This window comes from Molothrus ater, chromosome 3 (assembly GCF_012460135.2).
Source record: "Molothrus ater isolate BHLD 08-10-18 breed brown headed cowbird chromosome 3, BPBGC_Mater_1.1, whole genome shotgun sequence".
NCBI lineage: Eukaryota > Metazoa > Chordata > Aves > Passeriformes > Icteridae > Molothrus > Molothrus ater.
This window is the reverse complement of record NC_050480.2, coordinates 88,935,272-88,943,900: the sequence shown is the minus strand read 5'-3', so window position 1 is coordinate 88,943,900 and position 8,629 is coordinate 88,935,272. Positions and strand designations below refer to the sequence as shown.

The following is an 8,629-nucleotide window of genomic DNA, read 5'->3' as shown; positions in this document are numbered from 1 at the left end:
AGAAGTGGATGTGGAAGTAGGTGGATCCTTCTAGTAGTGCAGCTTGTTCTAATCAGGATGTAACAGGCTTGCTAGTGTGGCAGAGATACCTCTGTCCTGGGCCTTCTGTTTTTTTGTGAATAAACACACCCAGAAAGATGGCATGCAGAGAAAAACAAAAACTTTGTTTCCATACAGAATGCCAGTAGAAATTCTCGGTAGGTTTTAAAGGTCTGTTACATGGACTCAGTTGAAGAATTGTAGCCCTGAAGTGTTTGTTGATGTGAAAGGAATATTTAAGGTGTGGCCTGGTTTAACTCCTGTAGCAACTAAGCCCACACAGCCACTTACTTTCTCCCGCCTCTAGCAGGATGGGGGAGAGAATCAGAAGGGTGAAAGTGAGAAAGATCAGGGGTTGAAATAAATACAATGAAAAATAAAGAATTTGTTTACTATTTCCCATTGGCAGGCATGTGTTTAGCCATTTCCAGAAAGATGGGCTTTGTCATTCGCAACAGTGACTTGGGAAGAAAAACACCATAACTCCAAATGTCCCCTCTTTCTCCCTTTTTTTTTTTATTGCTGAGAACATTATATGGTCTGGGATATCCCTTTGGTCAGCTGGGGTCAGCTGCACCAGCTGTTCCAGCTTTGTGCCCTGACAAATTCCTGTGCACCCTCAGCCTGCTCACTGTCAGGGCAGCATGAGAAGCAGAAAAGGTCTTGATGCTGTGCAAGACCTATTCAGCATTAGCTAAAGCATCCCAATGTTTCAAATACTCTTTTGGTCACAAATGCAAAATGCAGCACCCTACAAGCTACTACTATGAAAATTAACTATCTCAGAGATGCCTGAAATATAGGCTGGAAATAAATCCCCATAGACTGATGTTTATAGAAAATGTATTTGTTTATTGCAGCACTGGTGGTGAGCGGGATATCTCCACCTAACTCACCCACCCTTGTCTGTGCTGTGGTATATTTATACAGTAAGTGTTGCTTAGTATCACTATGTCACTACAACATCATCACAAATGTGCCAGAATTAATTTACATGGTATGATCTCACCATTATTAGATGGTTCTTTTCTGCTGTGCTTGCATCTCCCCAACTTGGGGGTTGTCAGGGGTCTTTGATGAAGGTCTGCTTTGCATCTGAACTTTTCAACTTTGTCTTCGGAGAATGCAAAGTTATGGTGTTTCTTGGTCTGTCTGGTCTTAACCGGCCTAAATTCTTTGTCTTGTGGCTAATTGGCTTTGCACTTGCCAATTTTTCATTAATACTATATTTATCCATCTCTATAGCTATCCACCTGGCAAGTTTTTTCTTCTCTTTTTGTCTATTCAAAATTAAGCAACTTACTAACCATATACTAGCCATTACATTGTGTAAAAAGTTATTTTTCAGGTTATATAGATATACAAAAAGTCATGATTTAGCTTATACTGGTGTCAGGATATATCAATATATCAGGTTACATTGATATATAAAAAGTTATGATTTAGCTAATACTGATATCTTATAACTCAAGTTATATAAACACCTTGTAACTGATCTAAGTTACATAGACATCATCAGCCAAAACCAGTACAGATGGCTTCAGTGAAGCATTAGGAAACAACAGCAATAGCTTATTTTTGTACCTAATTTTCCAGTTACTTACATTTCAGTACTGTTCTGTCTGCACTTTCTGTTTTGGTGTGCTGCCTTTGCAAGTCAGTAGGTGCCACAGCTTGCAGAACTAAAGAGTTGTGTGTACAGATATAATAGGAAGCCCTTAGGTTCTGTGAATACATTAAAACAATGAAAATAATTTCATCCATCTAGAATTTATCACTAATTTCATCACATATTGTCCTCCTGCATCTTTTAACTGGATTTTATTAGACATAGTTTCTTCCCTAGAATATCCTCTCAGAGTAATTGAGGTATTCAGTTAGGTAGTTTGCATAACTGAGTCATTAGGTTCTTATACTATGTTAGAAGTTTCTAAATTTTGTCTTCGAAGGCTTTTATCATCATCAGATACTAATCTTCTCATCCTAGCCAAAATTGAAGGTGCTGCTATAGAAAAAGACTAATCATATTATTTTCCCTAACTGCTAAATGCACTTCCATTATAATGTTACTTTATGCTGATTGAAATAATTCCCTTTACAGAACAAACAAGCAACAAGTCAGACACTAGGTGGTGCTGAAGACTGGCCAGAAAAGAAAGTGAACCAAGTGCAAGGCATGCTCAGAAAGAGTGAGAAGCAAAGAGCATCAGCAAAATACTCAGTATCTGTTTCAGTAAATTGAGAGCAACTTGCAGCAATAACAGCAGTATGGCAAAATTAGGAACTAAACCATTTGGAGAGGGGAAGATTAGTACAAAAAGATATCATGAATGAGCAGTAATCTCATTACCTAGATTTATGATGCTGATATGCTTTTGAACAAGTGTAAGAGCTGCATATCAGAAATATCATGTTTTAGGTATATAATACATAGTTGAAATGGGAGGGTATATTTCATTTAGCAATGCACAAGGCAAGCAATTGTTTACAGCTGATGTTATGAGTTATATGCATATGTATGGACTTTGCCACATTAGACACTTTGAAACTATTTATGCAGTCATCTGATGATGTTTGCATGTGACATCAAACACTCTTTGTGAACAGGCATGTCCTGCTTGCCTTTATACCAATAGTTAATCTGATTCTTCTGGTGTACCAGCAGAGGAATCCAAGTCCCTCATGTCTTCCTGTGATGTTCCAATGCTGACATGGCTGTGTCTGAACAAGAGCTGTGAGGGTGGCCATAGTGGTCATTTCAAGGATTGCTTTGAGAAAACAATTGCCAAGTGTTAATAGTCAATTATATAACAATCTTCTTTACTGTATGTCAATTTTCTTTTATCTTAGAGGTACTTAGATGCTTGTACCTGGTTTCTGCTCACCAGTTTTAATCCTTTTCCTGACAGAGCAGACACTACAATAATGAAGTCATTTTCCCAGAATGCAGCTCATCCTCTGTGCCATGGGTATCACTGCTTTGGTTTCAGCTCAGCCATGTTGGTTTAGGTAGTAGGGAGCTGAGTTTTTATTCTTCCTTGATTTTAAACCATTAAAAGAATACCACACAGGAACCACACAGACACATTTTAACTCTTTTTCCTAATTACATACTGAACATTTACCCAAATTGCTGCTGATGAATAATTTCACAGTTTAATGTCATAAATTATGTGGCAATTTATAATATTAATGTAAGTTACCTGTTCACAGAAAAGGAATAAATTAGGTACTTCTCCTGACAGAAGAACACATGGTGTTGCCCTCTTCTATAGTGATACAGGTCAATGACCCTATTACACCTCTGCTTCACTGTAGCATTATTTTCCATATGCTCATAATTAATAATGAATACAATAAGAAAAACATCCCTTGGGGTGCTCTATGAAACACTTCTGACTCTATCTGGTAAATACATTTCTTGAAAAAAAAACAAGCAAAACCCCCCCAACAAACAGATTAATAGCTAAACTGAGATTGCAAAAGAATTTAATTAAAGGAAAGTAACTGTGAAAGAAGCTAACTGTATGCAAACATGATTCATATAATATTATTTTTCCACTTTGTGGTGTAGGTGTTTACTTGGAAAGAGACTCAATGTGATAAGCTCATAAGTACATGGGACATAGAAAAATATGGGTTTTATTTACTGATTCAATTGATCTATTCCTTGCTTATTGGTTTTAATGTTCATGGCAAACTGACTTAGGGGTACAGTGTTCCTTTATGACTGATTTCATCATGCATGAATCTTTGTGGGGATGGGTGAGTACTGGTGAATAAATATTTTAACTTTGTTACTGTAGTTGTATTTTATTCCAATAGTACTTACATTCTAATGGTATCATAAGAAAACAAACCTAACTGAAAATAGTAAAATTAAAGCACAGTTTTAGATTTCAGTGGAAGTTAATATTATGATTGCTTGTGGTTATATTTTCTAATGCATATATAGGCTTCTAAATTTAAAAACGTATGAGTATGCACTGACTCTTAAAAATCAAAAGAAAATTCCAGGAATACAACATTTAAAATTGATTCCTATTTGTTTGCTCTCAACAAATATTTAAGAACCTAACTTCTGAGATAAATTATGTTTTCAGGTTTGAAAATGAAAGTAAGACTTAAAAGAAAGTTATTTTATTCCTATGTGTATACAATATGAAAAAGGGATGTTGAAACAAAGTTTTGAGTGCCACAATATATTTGAGAAAATGTGATTTACAGTGTTGCTCCTACAGAGAGCTTTGAGAGAAAGTCAACAAAATTACCAGTCTTTAGTTTTTGTGACATTAGGGGGCATCACAACCTCACAGACTGAGAATGATGTAAGTTAAAGTACAGTTACGTTTCCTCTCCAAAGTAAACAGGGAACAGCATAAAATAGCAAAATCAACTCCTGGAATCATTCCCTAGTGCAAGGTTATGATACAGTTTATTAATAAAACTTCAAACAGAAACAACCCAGACATTCAGTAGAATATAAACTACACCCTCCTTTTCCTAAGAGTAATAAAATTAACAGACTAATGTATGCTATATATGCAGCCTCCTCTCAAGTCTGTTTAAATCTTGAAGCTTCCTTTCAGCCGAAGCCTCTAAGGTATCACAGTGTTGGTTCAATCAGTGGAGTGAATCTCTGTATGGGCAGGGAGCACAGAGTGAACTTGGAACAGAGCTGCTTTAAAGCCAGGTCCCTGGACTGGGTATCTTGCTTGGGGTAATCACCATAAGCCACCAGTCTACACCACCAAACACGTGTGCTGCACTGATGACATGCAAATCTCACACTGCAAGGGGGGACATGGCCAGTATTAGACAAGACATGCAGACGTGGCAGATGATTTACTTGGTAGATGATTTACTCAGCAGATCTATCCAGGAAGAAGGTGTCTGTGCAGAGGGTTGATGTGCTTGAAGAGGGACAACAGCTGTGACTTCATGCACTGATTTGCAGGCCTGAAAAACAAGATGCCTTGCTATTGATCCTCTGCAGCTGAAATGATAGTGTGTTTGATGTATCAGAGATAAGAAGTTGGACAACAAGCTCATAAGCAAGATGCCTGTCATTCCTGGAAGACTAACACTGGTCTCCCTAGTTTTCTTAGACTTTGACCTAGGCAACTGATGCCTTACTTGCATCAGCTCTGAAGGATGATTTTCAAAGGAAATCCATACTGTAAAAAATACCCACGTGTGACATTGAATCTACTGCATAAAATGAGTCATATGATAGTAGGGTGCTTTGAGTACCGATGAAGTAATCAAACAATTAAAATGTCACGATGGCAAATGACTTGTAGTAGGGCAGAGTATGACATGATAGATGAGAAACTCATCTAATTTAATTCAGTGGAAAGTATGACTCATAGTCTTTGGAGCTGGGTACTGGGTTCCACAAAGTAGAGCACTGTTCTGATGCTACACTTTCTGGTTTCTCTACTGCCTGAATATGGGTACCTTATGGATACCTTGTAAAAAGCTTGCCCTGACTGGAGGCTGTGGTTAAAACTAATGGAGTAACTGCGGTCCTGGCTAGTGCAGGAGGCCGACTGGGGCAGAAATAGCTGTTAGAGAGTTATCACTTCTCTACAGCCTGAAATAGCAAAGAGAGCGGCACTGTTTCAGCCTATAAACCTGCATACGTGATGATTAAATCTGGGTTACTATACTACTAGAAATCTTTCTCATGTGATCAGTCACACAAAGAAAATATTATTACCCATAGGCACTCTCTCAGACTTTCTGCATCATAATTTTGTATCTATAGATATATATGCTATGATTTTGTATATGAATATATAGCCTGTGAAGAATAATACATGTAGGAGCCATAATAAAGTACCTGAGGAAAAAAAAAAAAACAGACCTGATTTTATTTATAAGACCTTATTATACAAAATATGTGTAACATACTGTACAAAAGTAAATGAAGACCACAGTCTTTCTTTTGAGGTTCTTGAAGTCCTGAAAATACCCCAAGAAACTGGCCAAAGGCAAAGGAAAGGAATACAGACTAAAGCAGAGGGATCAGCCTGACAGCCCCACAGGCTTTTTAAAAATCAAATCTGAATATATATATTCAATACAAATTAAGTTATGGTAATATATATGTATGGTTATATATATAATCAGATGCTCAAACGTTGTTCTTGTGAGGTTATTTTCGCTTTCTGTTGTGGAACAAGCTGTACAAGAACACATGCTACTCTTTCCCAAAAAAGCTTCACTCCAAAGTAGAGAGAGGGAGGCGTATCCTACATCTGCAGCACCACTGATCTAGAGAACTTTAAGAATAAACTGGCAAATGTCATTTTAAATAATGATGTTAAATAGGTTGTGAATTCTTGTCATCCAAGCATTCCTTAGAGAAAGGGGAAAAAAATATTTTTGTTTGGAGTATGTCTGCAACTTCCTATGCTCCTTTCACATTCTCACCACTTTAGGCTTCATGGAACAATGATATTTTATGATGGACATGATGAAATAGACTTGCCCTCAGAGAACATAGTGCCTGTGCTCCATAGAGCTACAGTTGGAGTCAATGCCACATCTTTCCACTGCTGGTTTTACCTACTGCAACTAGGTTAAGATTAATGAAAAAAACAAACCCTTATCATCCTTATCCTCAAACCTTCACTCAGTGTGGAAAATGTCCTTGTCCAGATGGACTTTTAAGGAATTACTCAGAGAGATTCAGTTCCTCCAGAAAGGGAAGGAGGTAAGAAAATTACTCTGTACTGGCCTGAAATGAATTTCCAAGATCTCTGAGTAGTTTAAAGTTTTGGGTTTGCAACCTGTACACTCTGAAAGAGTGCAGGCTGTTACTGGAAAATGTTGACACTTCTTCAGAGAAGTCACTTTGTGAAGTCCTGTATCTAGCTCAGCCCTGCAGAAACAGCTTTTCAAAAATCCCCTTTGGAAGAAAAATCTTCACACGTCCTTCTACTTTCTGGGAGTTAGATCTGCTAAAATGATTTTAATATTGTATTTTTTAATATAATTTGATGCTTTGTCAGAGATCCACTATGTCACATATTCTAGGCTTTCCAAACCTCAGTGAAAGACTTATTAGTCTCTGTGAATTTAGGCCTGGCCTATGCATCTCTCTAACACAGATAGAAAAACATGCCAGCATGTGTTGCTACACAAACAGCAAAGAGTCATGAACAGAACTAAAAATGATTAATTAAATGTAAATTATTGAACAACGACACAGAGATTAAGATGCCATATGAGTATAAACAACATGTACACAATGGTGATCATACACAAGGTTATGCTGTTTTCAAATAGGAAGCCTGTTTTGATTATTTGTCTCTGATTCAAAGTTTGAACAGGGAGAATGAAAAGACAAGACATTTTGTCCTGAAAAACAGCCCACTTCATTATTTTCTATTCTTCTCTGTACTGCAGTTGTATCAGCTTTGAAATGAGTAGAGCTGTTGCTAGGTGATCTTCTTTATCCACTTCGTAGCTGAAATTTCAGCCAGCTGAAAAGAGTTTTTATATTTCTAACAGAATAAAATTAAAGTCTAAGGCATTAATAACTGTTTCAACTCAACCCTGCTTCTAACCATGGGCCTCCTTCCTCGGGCCAACCCAACCACCAGCACAAGCAATGCACTTTTGTAGGCTGAGGGTCAACATGATTTAAGTGATAGCAGCTGCAAATCCTCCCAGAGCATTTCCCTTATCTCAGCTGTGTGCATCTGGCTGGAACACCCTTTCTTCTCCACAAGGATTCCTCCCTTGTGCTGAGCAACTGTCTGTGCAGTGGGACAAGGCTGGGAATCAATGCAGCCAAAAAACAAACAAGTTTTCCACTCCCTCCTTGCTTGGCTCAGCTGGGTGGAGTTCCTCACTCTGGTTTGTTTTGTGGCTGTACAAGGAGTCTGGATAAACTCAGAGGGAAATGCAGTGGATGAAAAGGAACAAGTGGGCATGGCTTGGGCAGGAGAGGAGCTGTTCAGGCTCCTTTAACACATGCCTGGCATTGCAGACAAATATTGAAACAGAGGCTCAGATTTTCTTAGGTTTGTGATCTACCAAGGAAATCTGGGTTAGCTTTATGTGTAAAGCTGAACTAATTGAAGTTAGAACTGACATTATTAATCCAGATCTTAAAACAAACATATCAGTTATACTAAATGAAAAATGAGGGGGGAATTTTATTCCTGTGTCTCTTCAGATTTGCAATATAGAAAAGACAAAGTTAAACCCAGGACAGTTCTCACAACCACAATTAGCAAACTAGGGTTATATCCCTTGTTGTTCCTGATCTAGCTATGTTTTGTTCCATCTGTTACTGACACCCACTGTCACCATAAACAATTTTTTTGTTTTGGTTTTGAGTGGCAAAACCACATGTACAAAAATTGGCAATTGCTTTTTCCTTTTTTACGGGGTGAGGGCTGCAAAGGATGGTTCAATTACATTCATCGTCTGTTTAATGTCAAATATTATTTTCTTCTACATGACCCATTATATCCAAAACCCTGATAAGTAACTATCTATCCAGTTTTGACAGCATTAGTCACCTTGGAGATACAGATATTTCTGTATCAGGTGGCCTGCAGTGAGTACTTGC

General features: G+C 37.7%; 1 long non-coding RNA gene across 1 annotated transcript; it reads left to right on the top strand.

Moving 5' to 3' along the window:
- Positions 1–905: 905 nt before the first annotated feature.
- LOC118685116 (uncharacterized) lies at positions 906–3,839 on the top strand. Its single transcript, XR_004979927.1, has 2 exons — positions 906–968; positions 2,141–3,839. It is a non-coding gene; the product is annotated as an uncharacterized LOC118685116 (long non-coding RNA).
- The last annotated feature ends 4,790 nt before the right edge of the window (positions 3,840–8,629 follow it).